Consider the following 26162-nt stretch of genomic DNA (forward strand, 5'->3'; position numbering starts at 1 on the left):
AGACTCCATATCATAATTTATGTTCATAGCACCAGTCATTATCTGTGGTGGCCTTTAACTGCAGCTGCTCAAACTTCAAACAGAATGCAGTCGCTATGATTTTTGTTCCCAAATTGAAGTGGGGCTATGGAAATGTAAATAAACACATACAATGCAACTAATCAAACTCAAACTCATGTTAAAATGTTAATTGTCTCCAATAAACTCCACCAGAGATATTAAGGAAATATGTTGGACTTTATGCTTCACAAGAACAACCCATAATACCCTTCTGAGACCTTGTGTCCTTATATGAAGACATCACATGTTGGGTTTACTTGACCTTATACTTCCCTCTACTTAACTTGGCACTTGACCTGTTGTCCTTGTTCATGGACACCTTTTTGTGCCATCTAGTATAAGAACCACAATACACGTATCCATGTAAAAACAAGATGGCAGCCATCTCTGCAAAGTCAGTCTGCAGCTGATCCCGACACAAAAATGGACAATGTCCAAAACCTGATCACATTTTATGGTTGAAACTTGTTTATTTATGATTAATAATGTTTGTAGTTGTAGATATGGCAACACATTTGACCAATGTAAGCAACAGTAACAAGCTAAGACGCGGTTATTTAGAAGGTACTCGTTTGAAGACATTGGGACTTTATTATCGTCTCGATTGAAGACACTGGGACTTAATTATTGGTGACAATGTTTAGTTTTTTATACTTATCAGGTCCTATTGATCCCAGATAGCTAGGAGAAATTAAAAGTGCATACCAAAAAACAAGGTTCAAATCTCAGGAGGATATTTACCTCAATACGTTTCGTGAGGTTTTTTTTTTAGCATCTTAAATTCCTCAAACTATGTCATTGCAACGCACAAAATTCAAGATGGCTGACTTCCTGTCTTGCAAAAAAAAATAAAAAATTCTTTTAAATATGTTTTTAAAGATGAAAGCAATGATCCACTCAGACAGAACTTTATCCCAACTCTGACATGCGCTATGAGGCCTAATGGCCATGCCCGAGCTCAATCACTGCAGAACCTTGGATTTCTTTTACCAGTTCTGAATTGTGTGCCGATTTCGGTGAGTTTTTGAGCATCCCCAGAAAAATACATCTCTACAAAAATAAAGGGTTCTTTGCCTTTCAGTGTGGAATTGTTGGGCCCTGGCACGTTTGTGCTCGGGCTCTGAGCGGATCAGATAAGATGAGTAGCATTTAATGGAAATACTCAGGTGAGGTATGAGTATTTCAAAATTGTGCTTAAGAGTTCATGAGTAAATATAGTTATTACGTTTTACTACTGGACATGTGCCTGACTGTCCACTGACTTTGTCCTTTACAGAATAAAAAACAAACTATGAAAACAGCAAGGATACATGTGTGTATAAAATGAAGTCAGAGAGGGAGAAGCATAAAGTGAGCGTGTAGGCGGTGAGCACCTTTCTATACTCTTGGCTTCCAGGAAGCCCTGAGGGAACAGCTGAGCCCTGCAGTGGGAGCGTTGTTAGTACGCCATGGGCTGAGACGAGTGGATTAACAGGGATCTTATTCTGCTTGATGAGGGGGTTGATGAGAGGCAGGTGGTGCAGCAATGGATAGGATCTGTTGGTGTGTGTGTGTGTGTGTGTGTGTGTGGTTCTCACAAAGGAGGTGTAATAGTGAACAGTTTTGCCCGCATCACATCCTCATCTCGTTAAAGCCGTTCAGAGTGATGCAGAGCTCATAAGAGGAAACCAAAGATTTTGGTCTGTGAAGTAATTCCACCGCAGCCTCGTGGGAATGGAAGATTTAATGGATTAAGTAGGCATTGTTGACTTTTTCTACATCTTCTCTGGGGTGCAGTGGTTATTTTGCATTTACAAACCTAACATAAATTGCCTTGTTAGGAAATTTAAAATTAAATCAACTTAAATTATGAATAGCAATGCCTCTAACTCTTTCCATAATTTCCATCTTTTATATTTGGGGTGAATTGTGCTAATTTTTAGCAACACTCACACTAGGGACGGCGATGTTGGTCTGTTGGTCCACCACTTTAGTCCAAACAGAAATATCTCCACATCTTTAAAATTTCATACAGCGATGCATTCTCCCCACAGCATGTCTTAATAACCTTGGTGATCACCTGATTTTTCCTCTTGTGCTACCGTGAGGCTGACAGTTGCAGTTTTGAGTGAAGGATCTCTTTTGGATAGATTAACCTGATTTATTTGACATTTATGCCCCCCCGAGGATGAACTGTAAAAACTTCATTACATTTAAAACTATTAACTTCTCATCTAGCCTTATCATCAGGTCAAAATTTGGTTCATGACCAAATATTTGCAAAACTAATGATATTCCCATCACCCTCTGCTGCACTTTATTTTTAGGAAGTACACTGGGCTTTGAAGCCAATTTTCGTGAAGGCCAAACAGTGGAATTATACATGAAGCCCTGGGGCCCAAAAAGACTTCTTCCATTAAACTTACACTGCAAAAAACCCCACTATAAATCAGTGGATACATTTTTTTGAGTGTCACAACCCCCACAAAATGACTTGCTTCACTATCAGGATTTGATCCATTCGGTCTGATAAGCCGCATAATTACATAATTTTATCCCCATTCATGTCAGTGGAGGGCTAAACTGGAAGTGAGCGGCAGAAGTTTCTTGTTGCACCTACTCTGTTGGCCACACAGTGCAGAAGCAGTGACAATCATCCAGGTCATTTTATATGCAGCAGCTGAACTGTTTTGGCTTCATGCGCAACTGAGCAACTTTCATGAACGGGGCTCCGCCTAAAACATTGCATTCAGTTCTCTTTATGCATTCATGATTAGCAAATGTTAGCATGCTAACACACTGAATTAAGATGGTGAGCATGGTAAACATTTTACGGTCGAAACATGTGTTGATTAACCTGGAAATCCAGATGCCCCGGCCCCAGCAAATTCAAATTTGCTCTGCACGGGGATCTGGCCCTGATGAGCAGAGCCCGTTGAATCGCCATTGGACCGATCAGATCAGTCTATCTGACAGAGGCGGGCCCTGGGCGGGCGTAACATGATGACGACAGCGTTGCGCCGTAAGAGTCTAAAAGTACACAACCAAGATGGCAGCTGCCGAAGGACCGCGTCCGTTCAATTTAGCTTTGGAAGAAACATTAAGCCAACTACACTGATCTCTTTCCTTGAGAGAGGAACAAAAGACTGCCCTAGAAGCCTTCGCTTCCAGGAAGGATGTTTTTGCCATTTTGCCGACGGGATACAGCAAAAGCATAATATATCAGTTAGCCCCACTGTTCGGCAAACAAATGGGGCTAACTGCAATGAATACATCACCTTGTTTTTTGTGCTCTGATTGGCTATCGTGCTATCCAATTGCATGCAGCAGCATTTAATACGTCTCAGCTAGTGCCACTTGGGTAGGAAGGGTGTATCAGTGAGGGCCAGACTCAAAATCTTTCTAGATTTCCAGGCTATGTTATGATATAAGCATGTTAGCATCCTGATGTTAGCGGTTAGCTCACTGCACCAACATGCCTACGTATAGCTTCACAGAGCCACTAGCATGGCTGTAGACCCTTTGTTTTTGAAGTTACTTTTCCAATTCATGCGTTTTGAAAGGGATGATTTTGATAGAACTATTTTATTATCACAGTAATATTGTCACCATTAAATACCTCCATAAAACTGGCAACTATGATCAGAAGCTAGATACAATATTTCCCTTTTTGTCTGAAGGGAAATGAATCCTAAACTATTCTGATTATCCCTCCTCCATCTAATACAAACAGTTTATTGAATCGCTTATTGGCCATACCCTCCTAATCATAAACAGTTTTTTGCCTTGATGTTATACCCATTCAAATATAAATAAAAAAATAGACTTCACATTGTTTTCATGCATTCTGAATTGTATTAGAGTTGAAATGGGCTGCAGATGAAGTCATGGGATGATTTGAGGAGACTGATGGAACTGTGAAAAAATAAAAAATAAACTGGAGACTTGAAAAAGATTAAGTTTTATGTCACAATGCAGGTCAAAGCAAAACAGTCTACTGTGAAATCATAAACCCTTTTTTTCTGATATTTTAAAAGATTGTTTGTTTTTCTACAATAGTTGAAATATGAGAGAGACTCAGGGAGGTGACACACATAGCCCCTGCTGGATTTGGATCCAGGACATCGGGGTGATGTGGGGGTTCTTTCCAGCTGCCTATTTATGCATTCTTGTCCTTTTCGTTTCTCTGTGACCTGTAAATCGATTGAGGTCTGCCATCTCAAACAGCGTTCCAACTGGTAAAATGCCTTTTGGAGCTGAAAAAGAACAGGAAGCCATCCAGAAGAGCTTGGAGCAAGAAGTAAAGTGCACCCTATGCAACTTCTTACTTCAGTTTCGTTGACACAAAGTATATTAAGTGGGTGACACTTTAATTTAAATCCCCCTATTTAGCATTTATGAGCAGGATACAAATATTTAATAAGTGGTTTAAAACACACTGAAATTTTCACAGGCTGTTCTCGTGCACTGTTTGTACATTTTTCTTATGAAAAGTAATTCGAAAACTCGTACATATCCCACATAGTGATGAGCCAGTAATTCATGCATAACCACATATTTTGGAAGGCTGCAATCATGTGACCAATGTGCTGACAGGAGTAGAGACAGAAGTGGTCCTGAGTAGTTCAGTTAGGTGGCAGGTTAGGGTGGTGGATAAGTCACAAAACACAAGACTTACCCCAGAACATTTCCCAGGAGACTAGTGTTCTGACTGTGTGAACTTTAAGTCATTTTAGGGTAGGTCCTCACCATGATTTTTCCTAAATATAACTTCACTGACTTTACTTACCCAAACTTATCCTCCGTAGCTTTACATTAAGGACGTAATGTTATTCGTGGGGCGCTAATTCGTAGGATATCATTAGAACGGTTTGGTTGGGGATGGGAAAGATCGTGGATGATGTTAACTTTGGTGTTAACTATTGATTATTTTCCAGGTGTTTATATGTCTGTCCATGCTCAGATTATGACAACGTTGTCATGATCTTAGGTTTTGGTTTCATATTCTGTTATCTTGTGGACTTTGGCACATTTTAATCTGCTTCCTGTTTTATTTTGTAGGTTCTCTCATGTGTCATGTCTGGTTTTACTTCCTGTATTTGTGTGTTTTCCCGCCTGTTTTCTGCCACACCTGTCTCGTTAAGTCCTGCCTGTTCCCTGAGTCTTCCCTTCACACCTGTTTTGAATTAGTCTGCTCCACCCTTGTTGTCAGCCAATCCGTTTCACTCCTTTTGCCCATGTCTTCCTTCTCCAGCTGTGTCTCGTCCTTGTGATTAGTCTTCTGTGTGTTTCCCTTTGTCCTTTGTCAGTCTGCCTGTGTACCTCTGCGTACCTTTTGCGTCCCTCTGCGTACCTTCTGTGTTCATCATTCCTGCCATCATCATGCATCCATCCCTGGTCTTCATGTCTTTTTGGTTTTAGTTTGGATTTTTGTTCTGCTCCCAGATGTTTTTTTGAGTTGCTCGCCTTTTGTTGAAAACCTAAACCTGCCTGTTGAATCTGCATTTGGGTCCTCTCCTGAACTGAAACGATAGCAACCGTGCAAGATGCAGTCACACACTTGTGTGGCTCAGATCAAAATGAAGGGTGCGGTCGAAGGTGGGTGTGGTCCAAGCAAGGGCGCTGGATGTAGGGGGAAAGGAAGTAGGGAAGGGACAGTTGCCTTCCACGTTATGCCCCTGATCCATGTTTATATTATGTTGTGAATCACTGTGTCGTGGCTGGAATGATCCCATTGGTCTTTAGTCACGTATTCTCACACAATGGTTTGTTTGATATCCTTTGAAATTCACACCCCACGAATGACATTACGTTATGGTACGTTAAAGTTATGGAGGTAAGGTTTAGGCAATGAAAGTTACTAAGGTAAGAGTTAGGAGAAGAAACATGGTGATGACGTACCTTAAAAGGACTCAAAGTTCACTCAAGGTTCAAACGGATCCAAACACACAACTCCAGGGTACAATCCTGGGTGAAAGTCTGCCTCCTTACAAGCACTCAGGATTGCTTCTTTGCTTACTGCCGTCAGTGCAATAAACACGCAATCGCAGCCTTTTAAAGTACGTGGGATATGTACGAATTTGTGTTTATTGTTTTCGTAGGAAAATATGTAAAAAATCTTAGAGGCGTATACCATCCTAAAGCAATAGAAAACATTTTCAAATTTTGTGAATTAGGAAAAGACTTTTACCTTCCTACCTTTAATACCTTCTGAGGCTGTTTTTGAGAGAACTAAATTCAATGCTTTGTCAGACTTTTTAAGACCTGCAGATACCCTGTTAAGGCTGAGTTTTACTTCATAACGGTCATGGTCATTAAAAGCAGGGAATACGTGTTTGTAGTTAGAAACACCTTCTGTTGCTTATACATTGTCAGACTGTGCATGCTTGATGAATTAATCAGTTGAAAGACATCAGCTGGCTGATGGGCAAGAAATTTTATTTAGCAGTTTGCATGAAACTACAGCTGATCTCATTGGACTGTGAAAAGATGATAAAGCCAACAAAAGAGGGTGATTAAATATGTGCTTTGGATGCTTTTTTAAATCCAGTGATTGATTTTCAGTCACCGTTACTCACACAGCCCCTTCAGTAGCCATTTGGTGTGGTTATGTGGAGCTATAGGGTACTATGTATAGTTACATACTTTGACATCTGCCATGTGTCTGTGCCTGGGAAACATCTTACGGAATGACGTCACCTCAAAATGACGCTCATGGAAGGTTGCCCTATTTGGCAGATGCATGTTGTGCTGCTTCCTCCATCCTTTCATCATCATCCTTTTTATCTAAATGGGGTCAGTGAGAAGAGTGAAGAACTCATGGTGTATGTACATGAGTACTTCTGTCAGTATCACACACAAGCACTTATTTTGTGCATTTCACTCTGTACGAATACTCGTAAATATCAATGTGAGACGGAGGTAGCAATGCTGCTTTAAATAGATGTATGTCATTTATAATGATAAATGCATGCATGCACATGTTTCTTACAGTGGGCATTTATTGTGCACCACTGAGTGTGTTTTTGTGTGTGAATGGGAGATGCTCTACTTGTGTCTACTTGTGTGTGCGTATACATTTTGTTGAGCAGGAAAATGCTATTTCAGAAGCCCAGTAATGATGCCATTAGTATGAGGACAGAGTGAGTACTAAACCTCAGGGCACAGCAGCAGCACAGATGATTCCCCCAGAGTTAAGGTTACTTGTATCCATCAGTCAGAGAGGCCAAACTAGCACCAAAATCGACACCAACAACAGCAGCGAAGGCATTTACATCATGCTGTCTCTCTCCCCCTGAAAATAATCCATACACCTGCAGCCTCGGTTTGTCCCTGTCCCTCCCAGCTCCTCTCTGGATGTAACTTTTAATTTAAGGGGAAACAGTCTCCCTCTGACTAAGCATAAACTGCATATTGTTCTCTTAGTGATCCCTATCGTAAGCCAGTCAGCACTTTCTAGGATACACAGAGATTGGGTGGAAACTGCTGAGACGCGCAGTGCCGCGGCGCGAAAGAAACGCACTGTGGTGAATCGAGTTTAAACCTGGAGCTTTATGAATATCTGTGCCTCTGAAGCCTCCTCCTCTTCCTCTATTCTTCCAGCTCACCTCCTTTCTTTTAATCACCCCCCAAGAAAGAGAAGTGTTTGTGGGGGCCATTTTGAACTGGAGGCCTCACAACTGTCAAAGGGACTGGCCAATAAGAGAGCAGAGGAGCAGATGGCAGGAAGAGTGTGTCCAGATGGGAATCTTTGGCCAGGACAGTGAGGTTAGTGCAGAATCACCCTGACACTAAGTGGCGAGGAATCTTTAAAGAACCAAAATGAGTCAGGACATTGGTGTTGATGAGTCCTGAATAATGTCGCAGACAGGACCACGACTCGGCGTTGGGAACAATTACAGAAGTTTCCTATGATCGAGTCACAGTGGGCTCAGCACTACAATAAGCTCTAATGAGCAAGTTAATGATTGGTTTATTCTAACCAATTAAGGGGCTTTAATATGACGCTTGGGAGAACATTAGTCATCAGACAGCAGCGAGCCACAGGGAATCATCCAGGATCCTCTTGAAGAGGAGCTTGATTGTGGTAATGACCGGTTGGAGGCTAAATATTCACCTTTCACTCCACGTGGAAATCAAGATGCATGATTCACCGGATTTCCTCTCAGTGTATTTTGAACCGCTCCTTTTAGCTTGTGGGTAGCAAACATGCACTTTTCACTTGTCCGCAGCCAAGATTACAAAAAGAAGTTAATTCCTCGTGGCAACATTTTTAAGATTATTCCTCAACACCTTCATTACCCCCAATCCACCAGCAGAATAGCTCAGTAAAGAGACAGGGCCAACTTATTGGAAAAATCAATCTTGGTGGCTGCTGAGTGTAGAAAGAGTGAAGTCAATAAAGGAAGAAACACTCAATACTCATTAATCTGCTCAACAAAGCAAAGGAGAACGATCTTCCTACACGAGCAGCGAGCTCCACTGCTGATATTCTTAAATCTTTTTTATGAGTACAAGTCGTGATTTGTTGCTTCATCACATCAAATCAGGGAAAACAAAAACATCTAATACTGCATACATTTTTTTCCAGTTAGCACCTTGTCAGTCACGAGTTACCAGGTGTGTGTGTGAATTTAGAGCCCCTTTTACACTGTCTGTTCAAGGCTGTTATTTTGCGTCATCACCGTGCTGTATTAAAGGTAAGAACACAGAATCAGGGGACAGAGTTGTTCCACCTTTAAGCCAGCAGTGGAAGCAGCAAGCGGGCCAAATCGACATCTGTGTTAAAAGTGTGAGCCAGCAAGACAGGACTATGGATGGAATGGGTGCTACGTTTATGTTACGTGTGATGTGTATGACCCACCACAGTTGCAGTTAGCAGCTAACTTGAAGAACAGCAGCTGAAAATGTCTGCAAATTGGGGAGACAATGAGGTCCGTTAGCTCCATACCCTCCGAGGACAAGATCAAGACTGATGACTGATTTTACCATATTATGCCATTACTGAAGTCAACGTGACATAACGAGATAGCCGCCATCTTTGTTTGGCGGAAAGGTGGTTTGTATCCTGCGGTCTGTACACTGCAAAATCTCGAGTGAGTTTCAGATTTTCACAGCGTTGAATTACATTTTGATTGAAGAATATTGAGGCCAACATGGCGTTTGACTGTTCTGAAGTTCTTTCTTTTGATCTTAGACAAGACATGAGACAAAACTCACCTTGATCGGCTTTGAATCAAGCCTTAAGTTATCTTAAGCCCAGTTCAGACCAAAGATTCGCGAAGAGACTTCTTGAAACTTGCAACTACTTGCAATGCGCCATTCTGCAATGTTCTAAGAACCTGCAGTTTCATACCAATGCAACTACATACAATGGTGTATCATTTCTATGCAACAACTCTCTGTACTTCCGTTCTGTTTGCAGCTTTTCAGGCTTATTTGTAGCTAAGTATAATTTGTTGCTTCTTAAAATATGATGGAGGATAGTGGTAGTGAGATACTGGCTACAGCTGTATTTGCAGTAGTGATGAAAAGGGCGAAAAACAAAAACTAGATGAGCATCAGATAGATTGGATTCATAATAAATATGCCACAATAATGCAAGTAAGCAGCGCCAATTAGTCAGTCAATGTGCATGTGTGTGGGCGGGGCTTAAGCACAAACAGCGAGCAGCAGTAGCAACCCACCGTCTGACACTGGTACACGTGAGGACGAAACACAAGGCTCAGCAGGGACAGAGCTCTTGCTGTAGCAAGCGAACACGCCGTCTGCGGTCATTTTGACTCGACCAGCGAGCTTCACTACAAGCTGATTGGCTGTTGAAACAGGTAACCAGCTTTACGTTCTAAGACCACCCGCTAGGGATTTGACCAGCTGAGGTGCAGGTGACACCATCAGCCGGCTTGAGTCGAGCTCAGATGGCCACTTCACACCTCTACAACTTTTCTCTGCAACGTTCTAAAACGGTTTCGGCTTGTCGTGAATCATTGGTCTGAACTGGGCTTTATATCACTAGCTTAACAAATGATTTAAGTATGAGTATGTTTAATGTAGTCGCTGCTCTGTCAGTCGAACACCTGGTCACCAATCAGTTCTTTGGCATGTTGATGTCTCGATGAAAACAATCTTAATATGCCACTTTTTCAGGCAGTTCCCTACATTTTTACAAAAGTTACCGGACAAGATCTTTCCCCTAAAGCTGAATTCAAGAATTGTTATTGTTTAGACAGCTCAGCCAGATGCGTGTATTATAAGTCCCAAAGGAGGCCAACGCTGTTGTGTTACACGCCACACACATCACACCATTTTTGCTTCCAGAGCACCATCATGCTGTCTAAAATTCCACAGTGGGATGGTATTAAGGGTCTTTGTAGCAGCAGCAGGATCTCTGTGTTAAAAGGGCTTTGATGAGGTGAATACAAGCTACTGGTTTTATTGAACTTTAAAGTGTTTTAACATCTTTATTCCACACTGTTCTATTCAGACTCAGGTTTCTTACAGATTTTAATGTATTCTAATTGTGGATTTTAAAGAAAAGGCTGGAAATATTCATAGGCTTCATAAACACAGGCTGCACTATTTCCTAAAGCTGCCAGCCACTGAAGTTATTTACAAATGTTACAGTAATCAAACAGGAGTAAATAGCTGTATTAGTTGGGGACTTTTTCCATCTTGGTGTTGTAGTGAGTATTTACAGCAGCAGGACGGTGTATCTGGGGGCCGACTCAAAATAAACTACTCTGCCGATGTCCATGCTAATGAAGGAACATGTCAGCCAGTGCAGTGCTGAGGCTCATGGATGTGTGTTTTTTGGATAACAGTGTTGGTCTGTGGCACAGAGGAATAATCTGGTTTGGGTTTTTTCATGGGATTTACTGACAGTAAAAAAAAAATATAGCATATCCCCAAACTTAAACTTTCACAGCTTTTATTCCCATTTATTTCAGCAGGAGGACAAGTTGCGGTCAAGGATCCTGTAGTTTGCTGAGGATTTATTCATACACCCAAGTCCCAGGTAGGCAGTTTTAAGCCTGGGTTTACCTTCATTATGCATGATTGTGCCTCTTTATTATAAAGGTAAATCAGCTTGATGCTAAAGCCAATGGCCTGTTATATTACAGAGTACCTGCTGCTGTTTGACCCTCTTACAGTAGATCCTTCTCAGACAGGTTTATTTGGCTCGTTGTGATTCACAAGCGTTCTTTACTGCTTTTATATGTGTTGTAGCTTTAGGAAGTTTTTAGTGTTGTGTCGCACCCTCTGGAGAAGTGTGTGACAGCAGGACAGGAGGAGGGCTGGACACTCTGTTCGTTTTTATCTACTGTTTTGAAACTTTATGTTATAAGCAGTATAAGTAAAGTACAATATTGCTGTTGGCTGAATAAATCTGAGAGACTATTTCTCATATCTAAAACAGCATTAGATCACCTTCTCCTGTATAAATATTAAGCAATATACAGTATAAGGATGCTTGAAATGTGGTGTTTGGATCAGTTTTACTATTGTGTTTGCATCACTGGAAGAGTTTATTGACTTTAACTGAGTTATTACACAACATTTCCTCCTATATTAAGACCAGTCAATCAGTTTGAGAGTGACTGCAGGTTCTAATCCTGTCTTTGTGGTTTTGATTCCCTTTTTTAATATATCTGGATTGTACCTTTAAGTTTGAAGTGCTTTATTATTCTAGATCTATGAGCTAAAGGTTTGATTCTCTGCCCCAACTCGATTGGGCCCGACCCGGCCCTCTGGGTTTGGGCCAGGCTGTAATTTCTCGAAATTCCCCCTGGCTTGAATTGAGTTGGATTTGCTTCAGTTTCCCGGTGATTTGCTTGTTTGTTTTAAATGCAGACCTTGTAGTCTGTGTAATGTCATGAATAATGTGCAGTATTGGCTGCGTTGCTACCAACCTGTCCCCACTACACCCTCTTATTGATGAGGAGAAATGTCATACAGTTCTAGTGAGTATACAGCATACAGCAGTTTTTGGACTGTGCTGTGCATTCTGTAGGAGAAGAGCGTGTCTGAGATCGTGTAACAAACGACTTTAGCTGACTTTAGCTTGTAATAAATGGGGCGGCATGGTGGTGCAGTGGTTAGCATTGTCGCCTCACAGCAAGAGGGGTCCTTGTTCAAACAGCTCGAACCCTGTGCAGAGCCCACATGCCCACCTCCATGTCAGTGTGCCCTCTCCGGGTACCCCAGCTTCCTCCCACATGCCAAAGACATGCAGGTTAATTGGTGACTCTAAATTGGCCGTAGGTGTGAGCATCATGTAAGCATGATGTGTTAGCCTTGTGATACCTGTCCAGGGTGTAGCCCGCTTCTGCCAAGTGTCAGCTGGGATAGGCTCCAGCCCCCTTGCGACCCCCAACAAGATAAGCGGTTACAGAAAATGAATGAATGAATGAATGTAATAAATGTTGTGATATTATTATTTTATTTTATTCTTTTACAGTTAAAATTTAGGGTTTTTTAATCAGGTTCAAGCTGCTGCAGTGGTTCAGGCTGGGGTCGGGCCCAGACAGTGTGGGTTCATGTAGGGTCGGACCTGATCTCAGCTGTGGGTTAGCACCTGTTAGAAACCTGTGAAATCTTATTTGTTTTTGTTTTTTCTGTCATGATATACAGTATCCGTTCTCAGTGTAGGGGCCAGAGTAAGATGGCTTTCCACCTTTGTCTTGCACCCAGGGTATTATGAAGGCCTGTAAACTACAATAAAATTAACATTCTGTAATGTTCTAGTGGCTCAAAGAAAAACTCCACACTTCAGCAACAGTATGTTGTTCAAAGATTTTACGCACAGGCACAATAATGGATGTATTAAAGGGGGAAGGGGCCCCACTTAAGTTGCATATGTGTGGGATCCAGATTTTTGTATGTCGCCACTGTTTCTGGATATTTGTACTAAACCAATGTCTTCTGCATTTGGGGTGGTGTGTTCCCATATCAGTGTAGCCTAGCACTAGGTCATAAATTAGTTTGAACTCTGCATTTGATCTCTTTACATAGTTTATTTTACTCAGCTATCCATTAGCTATCACAGCAACATTCAGTATAATTGTTGGGGTCTAATGTATTTAGAAAACTTTGAGTCTACATTTTTCTTTTTGGCAATTTTTGACTTCATCTTTTATAAACTTACCTTTGTGCTTTAGTTATGAGTTTGTTGAGACATCAAGTAAAGCTGCAGAACTCCTCAGACATTTACAACCTCGCATGCTCACATGACACAGTGAATAGTTACAGGTACACACACACAGGGACGTCAGAGTTATCTACCAGTGTCCCAACTGAGGCGTCCAGTGCCGCAGCGCTACCTGGGACAGCGTCCTAAAAAAGTAGCAGGGGTCTCGTCGTGGCATCATACTGTTTCTGCCAACCTACAGTCCTTGTATTTTGGAAACGCTGCTTCTGTCTTATCATCCATGTTGAGTTTTTCTCTTAGATGACAGTGTATGCTCTTTGTTCTGGCTGTGTCTCGTGACGGGTCTGCAGTGTGCTGTGTGAGTCTCGGGCTGCGTCACCACTGACTGTAATGGCTGAACACTGCAGGGTGGAGAAACCCCTGCAGCCTGCAGACATTTATACCATTTTGCTCTCAAAAAAACCAAACATAAACTGAGAGTTTGTCATTACATAGGATGAGAATTTGGCTTTGAGCAAGTTCTTGATATCAATAGTGGTCAGGCTGATGAGACACTGCTCTTTATCCCTGTTTAAGCAACAGTAAATATTCAAATAATATTGAATGCAAGCAACTTTTTATAACAGCTAATCTGTCAGAGATTGTGTACCACAGAAAGACTGTGACTCTGTGATCCACAATGTGTTTGTACAATGAACACAAAAACATGAAAAGCTTGAGCTGGTCTTTCCCATTAGCTCCTCAGTGGATACGAATTCCCATTTTAATCTAATCAGGCACAGCAGGACAAGTTCATGGGGTCCTGCTCAGGATTGACTGCGGTGCAACACAGGTTTCATTTCCTGTTCAGAAGCTTTTCTAAAAGGCAGTGTTTTTATGCTACTGTACAAACCATCACCATGGCAACCAGAGCTAAATCCTAAACATGGCAACAAAATGGATAAAACCACAACACGAAAACAAAAAGCCACTTCTGATAAAGTCATCTGTAATTACAGGAGCAAATCTTTTTTCTGGCGCTCACTGGTTTTTTCTTTTCTTTTTTTTTGTGAGTGGGAGGTCTACAGTAATACACAGTTAAGAGGGGGGTTATTTATCCAAGAATTTTCAGCTATTCATTCCCATCCTGTACGCCATCACTCCCATTCTGCTTCATCGACCTTATGTAAGGGAAAGGTCGTAGCATATCTATTATTAAATGACTCGGTCATGGTATATTACATTATTAATCACCTCGGTGTCGTCTCTAAACACACACAGTGTGACTCAGGTGTCATATAAGTTTAAGCAAAAATAGGGCTGCAATCTCTCAGGATCAATTAGTAGGCCAGTCAAGAGGCAGACATTTACGTCAGAATCATAAATAATGTCTCCGCAAATTCAGCACAGTAAACCTTTAAAAAAAAAACATCTGCCAGCACTGGTGATTTGTCAGCGGGCAGTGAAGAGATTCCCCGTGTTGGTACCAACTGATCATGAATGGCAATGCAACTCTAAATACCGAACCTGTCCTTTGTGGGGATGGAACAAACAGCCTTTGTGTTGCTGATACGATTGTATAACATCTGACTGAGCCACCTGAACTGTCAGCATATCGGGGCCATAAAAGCAGCACAGAAGCAGAAATGTACTGTGAAAGCACCGCATGGGGCAGAGCAGCAAGAGCTCTGAGACACCCGCCCACCCTTCCTGAATCAGCCGTTTCTGTGGCGACCAGAGTGGAGGGATGGAGGGGGGGGTGGAGGGAGGTGCGCGGTGAAAGTGAGGAGACAAACATTTGAAACCCGGGATGGGAGAAACATGGATGGATGGATGGATGGATGGATGGACGGACAGATATATTGAGGGATGTGTGATAAAGGGATGTGGCAGGGTCAGTGGGGAGCTAGGGGCTGATTCCTCAACATCACAGCCACTGACAGATTGACAGTCGGAGGCAAACAACAGCAGCATCCACAGTGACGGAGACGAACACGGGAGGGAGATTTTTCCCTCTCAATGGCAGCCCAGATCACAGTCATGGCTCAGGGGTTTTAAAACCATCCAGACACTGACAATGTCTCTCTGTGAAATCTCATTCGGCCATATGGTCCTGTTCAAAGCCTCGTATTTCTCTGTCCCCTCTGTACGCAAATTGCACAGGCTCGAAGTGAGACACGGCAGATTAGGACTTACTTCACAGGCACACTTCAAAAAGAGCTGAAGTTGATTCAACAAGTGGGTGCAGTGGAGGAAATAATTCTGGACCGACCTGCTGATTCCCTGCGGTAAACACTCATGAGCTGCCATTATACACAAATTACATTCCCAGGATGCGAGCGACAAGTGTCACACGCTAACATGGAGGAGAGGAAGGTGCTGAAATCTGCAATGTTTGGTTCAGATAATAGATCAGAGGACAGCTTCGTATCAAGATAAAAATAATAAAGTTGTGGCACAAAATTAAAATAAACATGGTAGATTAAAACTGTGACATCACATTTAGACATGCAGGCAACAAAATCTACCTTTGCACATTATATCACAGAAAACAGAGCCACTCATAATCTTGCTCATTAGATAGATCTGTGGTTTGATGTCAGCTTTGTCTTTTAAATCACTTCAATATGTTGAAAATCTTGTTATGTAATGGATTAGACTTTGATCTGGGAATTTGGTTATAATCTTACACTGATCGCCTGTCAATGCCACAACAATTAGGGCTGGATGCAGCAGCTCTCTTGCGCAGTTGAGGCAAAAGGCTCACAGTAAGCTCAAGAAAAACAGTGTAAATCTGACATGTAAACAGCTGCAGATTTTCCTGACAGTTGCCGATAAATGCCTGTGTCCACACACACACGCTACCAACACAAATGTATGCACAATCTGCATTCCATCAAACACCGTAGTCCTCCTAAAGCGCAGCATCTGAGATGGCACTGTCTTCATCGTGTTTTTCTTTTTTTTCTCTCTCTCTCTCTCTGTTTCCAAACAAGACTGAGATAACAGTAGCAGAGCTGAAGCGGTTCCCACTCCACCCACTTTCTCTTTCAGGGACACATGGATTCACACATGGGGGAAAAGGGGGATGAAATCAGGCAGATTTACTCATCTTATCAGAGGCTTTTTTTGCCCCCCCCCCAACCCTAAGTCCCTGTGGTCTTTTTCACTTGTCAGTCAAGAGGTAAACAAGCCTTCGCACAAACTAATGCAAAACATACATGTGAAAAAACACCCCCACACGCCACATCCCTTAGCACACACATAACTAATGATGGATACACCTCATTTCTTATGAGAACTTTAAGCATTTTTGTTATTTTTACAGCAACATTAAATCACAATCACATCAAAGTGTCAAGTCAAATTGGCTAATTAGATTAATTTATCATGAGGCTGATGAGACTCACCTGTTTGTGTGGCCGGTGGTCAGAGTCCTGCTGATCAGACAGCGGCAGAGGTGCGCAGGGGACTGGACTGAGTCGCTCACACTGGACACATACCAGAGGACTGACTGTCTCTGCTCTGCACCGCACAGCTCACAGCGCTCTCCTCTTCCCTCCGAGTCTCAGAGACAAACACCAGCTCTGCCTCCGCTGCCTCTCCCTCTCCGCCTTTCACACGTACTGTAGCAGCAGCAGAGGGAAGGCTGGGGGCTGCAGCCTCTGTGATCAGCACAACACACACACACTCTCTCTCTCTTTCTCTCTCCTCAGGGCTCTGTGTCTCTCCTCAAGTCTGGCTACAGGCAGCTATGGCTGAGGAGGCAGGAGAAAAAAACAGTGAGAAAGTGTATATAGATTAACTTGACTCCCTTTGCAAGTATATATGTTATGTGTGTGTGTGTGTGTGTGTGTTAGTGCGTGAGAAACCAGCATGCTCTGACAACAACAATATAAGCGTACAAGCTGTGGGAGAGAGCTTTACTCCCGCCTCCTGCTCTCCCTGTTTCACCGCCACCTACCCACCCACCCTTCCACCCTTCCACCCACCCTCTTCTTTGCCAGCCCCGCACCAGCCTGTTGAAGTGAGTCATCAGCTGATCAGCCAATCGTACGGCGGCACACAGCCTCCGATTAGAATAACAGGAGTATTTATGCACGCCTGAGGAGATGAAAATGAAATGGAGAATTGTCTGGGAGGGCTTGACATACTTTGCTCTGAGAAATCAGGTGATGTTTGAAGACGATCATGACAGGATTTATAGAAAACAAACAAACAAAAATTCTCCCTAATTCTATCCCTTACTGTTTCTACCAAGTAAAGAACATTGTTTTTGGTCTTACAAATGTTTTAACTACTTACAAAGCACACAGCATGAAGATATCCAGATAAATATGATTATTAATGCTCAGTATTCATCATTGCATCACAGGTGTGACTCACTGTCATATATGATTCACTCTATCAAGGCTGCAGCCACATGTGAGTACACTAAGGTCTGGCCCGCTGTAATTTTCCTGGAAAAAATGGAGATAAAGAACCAAAATAGTGCACAAGGTTGTTGCTCTTCTACCGCACTGAGATCTGCAACTACGCACTGACATGCAGTGCCTTCCATGATAAGTGCCCTTCTGTGTAGTGAGGTGGGAGCAGGTATTTTTGGGCGTTCAGGGTCCCAGAAGTTTAATTTTTTGTTCATTTTCTATGAAGACCATCAGAGCTGGGTTTGGATGGACATTAAGCTCCTCTGGTTGAATCATCAGAACAAACAATGAGTAACTGTGATGAAAAAAAGCTTGACTGATGAGGGTAGAAAAATAAGTCGACTTCCAGAGGAGCGTAGTGGTAACAAACTGAATCACAACACTTACACATCAGAGTCTGTCCTCCAAAGACAACATCAGCACCAGATGTTTGGACTGTTTATGTTTAAACTTAAAGGGGAACTACGCCCATTTCACAATTTACACGTTATTCCCTTGGTCTAGTACAGTCCTAAAATACAAGTAACATAAACAACTCTCTCCCAAATCCAAAAACTGTGCTAAAACTCAAATGTGTGATGTCATCAAGTATAAAGTCTAAAGCCGTTCCATAGACAAAGAATTGAGAAAGATGTTAAAGATGACACTGAGGACACCCAGGGGGGATGTCCTGAGTGTTGACAAAATCACAATGTGTACTTACAATGACTTCTGGCCCAGCCAACATTTATGTGTGGGGCCCATGTTGGCTAGCCTGGAAATCCAGACCCAAATTTAGAAAGATTTAGGGTCTGGCTATGAGTAATGAAAATGGCTCAACTCCAGGGTCGGCACCAAGCATGCATTTGAAAATATCATTGCAAGCAACTGGATAACACTACGACCAATCAGAACAACCCTAACCCATACGCTTAGCTACCAGCGGAGCTAACTGGTAGATTAGACTCTTGCCGTATCCGGCAAAAACGTCCTTCTTGGAAAGGAAAGATTCGAGTGCCGCCTTCTGTTCCACTTTTAGAGAAAAAGCCAAGTCTAACTCGTTCATTGTAGCGGCCAAAGCCGTTTCAAACAACTGGTGTTCATCCGTAGCCATCTTGCAATGTTTACTGACTGTTTCCGGACTTTGTTGTCGCAGCGCTGTCGTCATCTGTTTAGCCCACCTCTGGCCTGCCTATATCAGATACACCGATGTGATTGGTGCAGCTCGGCTCCAACGGCATGGGTAATTAGCATCATGACTGATTGCCAGAGTGACTCGCTGAGCAAATTCAAATTGTGCTCTCGCGAGAACTCTGGATTTCCAGGGTACATGTTGGCAGTAATTGGGCTGAAAAATGGGCCCTATATGGGATTGTCCACGGGTTCCATATTGACCACATGCCAGTTTCCCCCATGGGTGGGTTTACCCAAGTGAGTCCCGGATAAGGTGCCCATTTTAGGTCCAACACAGTTGCTAGGCAGGTAGCCCTAGCATAACCGATGTGGAGCCCACATGGGTAAACCCACCCAAGTGGGCAGTTAGCATGGGGTCAGTATGGAACCCGTGGACAATCCCATATAAGGCCCATTTTTTAATCCACATGGGCCCCACATACAAATGTATTAATCATACTGTTTTAAATAAACAATTCAAATGTATTTCCTTGTGTTTACTGAGCAACAGTTTTGTGTGAAAGGAATAAAAAGCCTGTCCCATACCAGAGCATGTGAGCGGAGCGGAGTGGGTGAAAATTTTCGCTCCTCGCTCGCAGACCTGTCACTTTGCGCCGCTTGTCCGCTCCGCTTGGTTCTGCGCATTCTTCGCTCCACTCCGCTCCATCATAAATTTTAATCCCGCTCCACTCGCTCACCACTCCGCTCAAAAAAACTGCGTCTTACTACCCTAACCTGTAATCTTCTATTCACAAATAAAACGGGGTCTGCCCATTTTTCCGAGAGCCCATTGGTCTGACAGCCCATTGGTCCAACATCCCATTGTTCCGACCATATTAAACTCATTGTTCCGAAGTCCTGTTGTTCCGAAATCATCATGATGCCTTGTGGTTAAGGTCTGGTTAGGTTTAGGCACAAAAAACACTTGGTTAGGGTTAGAAAAAGATCATGGTGTGGGTTAAAATGAAAAAGAAAGTGGCAAACACATAAGCCGTGAGCCTGCTTTGCCTCAAGCCTTTCCCAGCTGACCCAGAGCCGGTCGCAGCGCACCATCAAGGCAGAAATATGCCCGCCGGGAGCCGTTCAGCACCGCAGAGAGCTCCCCACACAACCCCGACCCCAGAGTTAATAACAGGAGGTTATGGTGTTTCACTCTCTCCTCTCTATGACACTTGTATCTCGACCAGTAGCCTACTTTTGTTGCGTTGCTGATCCTCTATGGTACACAAATACAGTAATAATCACATATCAACAACAGGACGTCGGACTAATGAGAGGTCGGAACAATGCTACGGCACCAATAAAACATGAGCTTGGTAGATTCTCCGGGGAAGCCCTCTCCCCGCAGTTAGGGACCATTCTACACGGTATCGCTGGCAGGGTGGAAATAAGTCAAAGTGTAGAGGAGACGGACCAGGTTAAGCGGCCGATCTCCGAAGCCCTCTCACCTCTCCCCGTAGTTAGGGACTGTTCTCCAAGGTACCACTGCTTCTCTTCTCAGTTTCTTTTCTGAAGTACACAGTAAACTCCATAGTTTTGAAAGAAAATAGTGTGGGTGTGCGCAGGTGCAAAGATGTATTCTGGGTGTGGCATGAGCGACCGGAGTGAAATTGGAGCGAGAGATAAGGCTCTGCTCCACCTTTTCAAAAAATAGCCGCTCCTCGCTCAACACAAAATCCGCCCGCTCCCCGCTCCGCTCACATGCTCTGTCCCATACAGATGCCTGTTTAAGCAAATCATAGCCTGGTCTATTAATTGAAGTTTTACAGTATATTAAATTGGAGCCCCTGTGTCATGATACATACAGTATCACCAGATTCTTGCCAATACACAGCCCTAACCAACAAAGGCAGAGAAGAAGACCACTAGAAAGTAAACAATGCAGGTTTTAACAAACCTGTTTTGCATTATTTTTATGCAGAGGGAAATGAATTCAACACATCTGTGACAGCTCAAGGATACACACAACACATGTTGGTGAGTAACGCTGAATTTAAAAAGTGCAAGGTCAGAGTGCCCTTGACCTGTGACCCCTAAAATCCAATCAGTTCATTGTTGAGTCCAAGTGAATATTTGTGCCAAATTTTAAGAAATTCCCTAAAGCTGTTCTTGAGACATTGCCTTCATGAGAAGGATGCAAGGTCACAGCGACCTTGAGCTTTGACCCTTGACCACCAAAATCTAATCAGTTCATGCTCAAGTCAAAATGAATGTGTATGCCAATAGGAAGAAGACTGTTTTTATAATATTTGACCAACTGGTAAGTTAAGTTAACAAGAGTTTATCTTGTAGTTTCAGAGATTGAAAACTGTTTTTCATAATGATAATTGACCAAATTGTAAGATGAACTTTGGTAGAGGTTTATTCTTGCAGCTGTGTCACTTTTTTAATTGTGTGTGAATATTTTTAAGCGCTGTGAAGAGTGACAATTATATTTAGCTGCAACAGAACTATGCTGCCAAAAAGCAGCATGGGCCACACACACACACACACACACACACACACACACACAGAAAGAGAAGAAGAGGGGAAGTAAATGAGAAGACTCTCAAAAGTGAGCAGGACACACAATGACATGTCTTGAAAGTACAAGGTCCTTTTTTGTGGCTTCGGTATCCTCTTTCATATGAGTGCAGTGATTAATTTATCCAGCACCCTCAGAAAGTGTCGGTATAGTGATACATTTTTTGATGTGCTGGCTCTGTGCTCCAGCATATTGGATCTGAAGTGAGGTTAAATTACAGTGCTGACTTTTAGCTTTAATTTGAGGGCGTTTACAGCCACATCAGAAAAAGAGCGTAGAAGCTGCAACCCTTTTCACACATAGTTTCCCAACTTTGGGGGATAATAATTAATTGGACAAGTAATAAAAAGAAGTAAATTTAGAGTTTGGTTATAAATCATTTTGACTGTCTGAAGTTTATGATCCACACACTTGAGCAGATACTTGATTTCCCTCTGTGGTGCTGCTCTGCCAGGCTTGTATTTATTTCAGTCTTTACCCATCAGTCTGGTCTGGATTGAGGTCAGGAGGCCATAAAAACTGTTTGCATTGTCTGTTTAGGATTATTATCTGGGGCAGTGTTGTTAAATTGGGGGACTCATAGCTGAGAAGCTGAGAGTCAGCACTTGGAGTACAGAACTACAACAATCAGAAACATATGAATGCCTCATTTCTTTCTAACTGTACAACACATTTCAGATTGATGTAGTGTACATGATGTGCCAAATGTTGAGACCCCAGATACCCTACCCTGTTGCACTCCTTTAATATTGTCATGATGAAATGTCTTTTAAAAGTGTCAAAACTGATGCAGCAGAACCAAAAATCACTTGTTTTAATTTTGTACATTCTTGTTCTTTGTCAAAACCTGATGCCATAGGTGCAGATTTCTGGGGGGGCACAGGGGACACGTCCCCCTCAATATTTTAAGTGTGTGTATTTGTCCCCTCTTAATGCTACGCACTTACATTACCCACAATGCATCCTGACTGATGACAATTCAATTAAAGAAATGGATGCCTTATGCTAGTGGTGGCTAATGAAGCCTATTGCCGCTAGCCTGAAGTAGAGATGAGGAGCGGGCTCCCGGAGTCTGGTAAGCTCACTTCTTTGTAACTCCACACCCCCAATTTTTTATCTTTATTTTCAAACTTGTAGTCTTCAATCTATCAGACTTGCGCAGCTCCCTCAGGAGATGCAGAAATCTTCAAGCCCAGTTCAGACCAAAGATTTGCAACGAAACCGAATTAGAACGATGCAGCGAAAAGTTGCAGTGGTGTGAACTGGCCGTCTGAGCTCAACTCTAGCTAGCTGATGGTGTCACCTGCAATTCAGCTAGTCAAATCGCCAACCGCTGGTTGTAGAATGTAAGGCACGTCGCCTGTTTCAACAGCCAATCAGCTTCCAGTGAAGTCCACTGGTCAAGTCAAAATGACTGCAGACGGCATGTTCGCTTGCTGCGGCAGGCGCTCTGTCCCTGCAGCGCCCCTATTTCCATCCTCACTTGTGCCAGTGTTGGATGCTGGATTGCTGCTTCTGCTCTCTGTATGTGCTTATGCCCCCAAGGACTCCTGCAGCCCTGATTCTGACACTAACGTCACTGTTTGTGAAAACTGGAGTATAAATAATTACATAGCATCCACAAGACCCCTGAAATTTAATCTTGTGACCTCAGAACTGTTTATTATTCCCCCTCTGCTGACCAGACTGGATTTATCTATTTAGACTCACAAGACATCCTCCAAGTCATTATAAATGAGTAAAAAATATTGATGGGTGTTTAATTTTAAATCTTCAAGCACTGCTATTTATCTTGATCGACATCCTGCTTACTGAATAAATTGGTTATTTTCAAGGGTTACACTGGAAATCAATTGTGAACAGCACTTATGGCCAGGACAAGATTTAATTTGGACCCAGACTTAGAGAAAATCAGATAAGATGTGGGACATCTGTGAAGTGAGGGGCACATAATGCAATAATCGTAACTCAATAACTGTCACCAGAAATTGTTTTAACGACTGTAGACCCAAAACTGTGGTGGTCTATTGCCGGGGTCACACATCCAAATGAATTTCTGTCATCTCTGGGCCAGCTGGAGAAATGATCTGAGCCAAAGGGCGTGAAGATGAGGAAATAGAATCGAGGCAAAAGGAGGGACGGTGAAGGAAAAGGAATCAATAGCTGATTATCTGAGAGGAAAAGGAGAAGCATGTGAGAAGAAGAAATGGAGCTTCCTACATGAGTCAAAGAAACGCTGCAGTGTAGCTGTTAAAGTCGTTTCCTCTCCGCACATTTCTGTTGCAGGCTGAAAATAGATTTTGCCATTAGATGCAAATAATAGAATATCCTGATGATTATACGCCTGAGCTGCACTCATTCCTAACGTGCTATTTTTTCTCCTCAAATTTCCATTGTCTCCACAAAAAATACTGAGATGTAGGGCAAAATTATATAAATTGGTAAAGCTATTCAGAGTTCATACACTGAAACCAGTCACTCCAAACAGGCTTATATCCCAACACAATGAAAACAGCAAGGGTCATTTCTATTTACAAAAATTCAGATGGGCACTTTTTCCTCAGTTCTCAAACATTTTTGAAAAAAATTTGTGTTTAAAGACTTGATCATTTCATAGAAAAACACAGCTTATTAAATAAACATCAGCATGGTTTCAGATCTAATGTCACTCCAGTGTAATTGCAATGATAGACCTGATTGTACTGGATATCCAAAGCAATATGAAATAAGGAATATACTGTAGGGTACTCATAGATTTAATAAATAAATAAAGAAAAAAAGCCATTGGACACTATTGATCGTACATTATTCATGAAGAAATTTGAAAGATTTGGTATTAGAGGGTTAGCATACTCATGGATAAGTAACTATCTTGATAACTGACATGAGTATGTCCAAATAAACAATGATAAAATGGCTTGCTGAGGGTCACATGGGGTTCAACAAGGTTCAGTGCTTGGTCCAACGTTTTTTTAAGACCTTATTTGATTTTTCCATTCAGAGGAAAAGGTGCAGAGTTACAGTTGACATCTCCCACTCCCAACCCTCCCTTCCAAGGTCGATAAATATATACAGGCCAAAAGTTTGGACACACCTTCTCATTCAATGCGTTTTCTTTATTTTCATGACTATTTACATTGTAGATTCTCACTGAAGGCATCAAAACTATGAATGAACACATGTGGAGTTATGTACTTAACAAAAAAAGGTGAAATAACTGAAAACATGTTTTATATTCTAGTTTCTTCAAAATAGCCACCCTTTGCTCTGATTACTGCTTTGCACACTCTTGGCATTCTCTCGATGAGCTTCAAGAGGTAGTCACCTGAAATGGTTTTCCAACAGTCTTGAAGGAGTTCCCAGAGGTGTTTAGCACTTGTTGGCCCCTTTGCCTTCACTCTGCGGTCCAGCTCACCCCAAACCATCTCGATTGGGTTCAGGTCCGGTGACTGTGGAGGCCAGGTCATCTGCCGCAGCACTCCATCACTCTCCTTCTTGGTCAAATAGCCCTTACACAGCCTGGAGGTGTGTTTGGGGTCATTGTCCTGTTGAAAAATAAATGATCGTCCAACTAAACGCAAACCGGATGGGATGGCATGTCGCTGCAGGATGCTGTGGTAGCCATGCTGGTTCAGTGTGCCTTCAATTTTGAATAAATCCCCAACAGTGTCACCAGCAAAACACCCCCACACCATCACACCTCCTCCTCCATGCTTCACAGTGGGAACCAGGCATGTGGAATCCATCCGTTCACCTTTTCTGCGTCTCACAAAGACACGGTGGTTGGAACCAAAGATCTCAAATTTGGACTCATCAGACCAAAGCACAGATTTCCACTGGTCTAATGTCCATTCCTTGTGTTTCTTGGCCCAAACAAATCTCTTCTGCTTGTTGCCTCTCCTTAGCAGTGGTTTCCTAGCAGCTATTTGACCATGAAGGCCTGATTCGCGCAGTCTCCTCTTAACAGTTGTTCTAGAGATGGGTCTGCTGCTAGAACTCTGTGTGGCATTCATCTGGTCTCTGATCTGAGCTGCGGTGAACTTGCCATTTCTGAGGCTGGTGACTCGGATGAACTTATCCTCAGAAGCAGAGGTGACTCTTGGTCTTCCTTTCCTGGGTCGGTCCTCATGTGTGCCAGTTTCCTTGTAGCGCTTGATGGTTTTTGCGACTCCACTTGGGGACACATTTAAAGTTTTTGCAATTTTCTGGACTGACTGACCTTCATTTCTTAAAGTAATGATGGCCACTCGTTTTTCTTTAGTTAGCTGATTGGTTCTTGCCATAATATGAATTTTAACAGTTGTCCAATAGGGCTGTCGGCTGTGTATTAACCTGACTTCTGCACAACACAACTGATGGTCCCAACCCCATTGATAAAGCAAGAAATTCCACTAATTAACCCTGATAAGGCACACCTGTGAAGTGGAAACCATTTCAGGTGACTACCTCTTGAAGCTCATCGAGAGAATGCCAAGAGTGTGCAAAGCAGTAATCAGAGCAAAGGGTGGCTATTTTGAAGAAACTAGAATATAAAACATGTTTTCAGTTATTTCACCTTTTTTTGTTAAGTACATAACTCCACATGTGTTCATTCATAGTTTTGATGCCTTCAGTGAGAATCTACAATGTAAATAGTCATGAAAATAAAGAAAACGCATTGAATGAGAAGGTGTGTCCAAACTTTTGGCCTGTACTGTATATATGTGTGTGTGTGTGTGTGTGTGTGTGTGTGTGTGTGTGTGTGTACATTAAACTAACAAAGACAGTCCCCTCCAAAGGGTCACCAGATAAATCTGAGTGGTCATGGGATGAGGGAAGAAAATGCATTTTTGTGAAATATTGTATAATTTGATCTCTTTGGACCAGCTATGTAAATTAAACCATGTGTAAAATT

General features: G+C 42.5%; 1 protein-coding gene across 2 annotated transcripts in view; it reads right to left on the bottom strand.

Annotated features, from left to right (window-relative positions):
• LOC117258946 (prickle-like protein 2) overlaps nt 1–17079 on the bottom strand; it is a 64850-nt gene extending 47771 nt beyond the window's left edge. For both annotated transcript variants that reach the window (XR_013491938.1, XM_033630202.2), the window contains exon 1: nt 16576–17079. The gene's annotated coding sequence lies outside the window, so the exon portion shown is untranslated. The remainder of the gene's footprint in view (nt 1–16575) is intronic.
• Nucleotides 17080–26162: the final 9083 nt, after the last annotated feature.

This window comes from Epinephelus lanceolatus, chromosome 8 (genome assembly GCF_041903045.1).
Source record: "Epinephelus lanceolatus isolate andai-2023 chromosome 8, ASM4190304v1, whole genome shotgun sequence".
NCBI lineage: Eukaryota > Metazoa > Chordata > Actinopteri > Perciformes > Serranidae > Epinephelus > Epinephelus lanceolatus.